Consider the following 1,262-nt stretch of genomic DNA (forward strand, 5'->3'; position numbering starts at 1 on the left):
ACAAACACAAATACAAATACAAAAATCACAAAGAACTAAAACGCTGGGTCAGGGGACCCAGGACCCTGACAGTATTATGTTTTTTAACCTATTCCTGTTTTTATAATCTTATAAAATAAAATACTATAATATATAGCATAAGCTTCCTCCAGGCAGGTGTCAGTATACTTATCCATGTTTGTGAATGGTTGTTGCCAATAGTGACGTGAATCCAGACATCACACAGCTATTCTGGGTATGTTGAGCCTGTAGTACAACTTGAGGTACTTTAAATAGATTTTAATATAATGTAATGTAATAATGTAATCACTGCTAAGATACTTTGGTAGGATTATAACTTCTCCTTGAGCTAAACACCTGGTAAGATTATAATCTTTAAAACACACAGGATAATCAGCAAATATATTAGACATTGAATTCAATGATGTGTTAAAGGAGAAAAATAAAATGAGGAGAGATTCTCAGCTCTAACTGAAAATCGAGCTCCTGTATTTTCTATTGTTTTGCAGAACCCACATATTTCATGTCATCTGGTGGAGCTTTATCAAATATGTGCTTCAGTGTGAAATATGATGTCGTTGACTAAATCACAAGAAATCCAAGACCCAGCCTGATTGTTTGAGGGATAATTGGATGCCAACTGAATCAGAGTAAACTCAGCTTCTCTGGGATCTTTAGAAAATGAGCTCATTATGAGACTCTGATGTTGAAACCCACAGAAAACAGAAGATGGATGCTGTGAAGATATTCTGCTGGACTCTGGGGTGTGTCTGCCTCCTGCTTCCTGTAACTGCAGGTGAGATTTAAGTGTCTTTGTAAAGTCAGGAGCACCTGCATCACCTGTGTGATAGAAGGAATGTTGGCCAATCACAAGCTAGATATAGTCTGATGTCAGAAAAGGAGTTTAAGGGGAAAAAGTGAAACTTTGATTTAATGTGTGACATTTATTTATTAATCTGGTTTCAGGTTAGCCAATCAGAGGACGGTGACCTCTTATCCTCTCTCTGATTGGCTGCTGTATAGGCGAACAGTTCAAACTTTGACCTTTAACCTCTCTGTTTTGTGTTGTTTCCTCTTTCAGATCAGAAAATCATCACAGCCGAGTCTGGACAGAACGTCACGCTGCCGTCTCGAGCTCCAAATGAGAACAAAACCATCACAGTAGTAGAGTGGAGCAGAACTGATCTGGAGTCAGAACATGTGCTTTTGTACCGAGATGAGCAGTTTGAACCAGAAGAGCAGCATCCATCTTTTAAGAACCG

General features: G+C 38.6%; 1 long non-coding RNA gene across 2 annotated transcripts in view; it reads left to right on the plus strand.

The window, feature by feature from the left end:
* The window catches only part of LOC102308594, a 4,887-nt gene extending 3,631 nt beyond the window's left edge, over positions 1-1,256 (plus strand). The window contains exons 2-3 of one of the 2 annotated variants that reach the window (XR_006053419.1): positions 510-796; positions 1,082-1,256. This is a non-coding gene — a long non-coding RNA (uncharacterized LOC102308594). The remainder of the gene's footprint in view (positions 1-509; positions 797-1,081) is intronic. The other variant, XR_317733.3, reaches the window with a different exon arrangement.
* Positions 1,257-1,262: the final 6 nt, after the last annotated feature.

Source organism: Haplochromis burtoni, unplaced genomic scaffold, assembly GCF_018398535.1.
Source record: "Haplochromis burtoni strain Fernald_Lab_line unplaced genomic scaffold, NCSU_Asbu1 Contig_951, whole genome shotgun sequence".
NCBI classification, from domain to species: Eukaryota; Metazoa; Chordata; class Actinopteri; order Cichliformes; family Cichlidae; genus Haplochromis; species Haplochromis burtoni.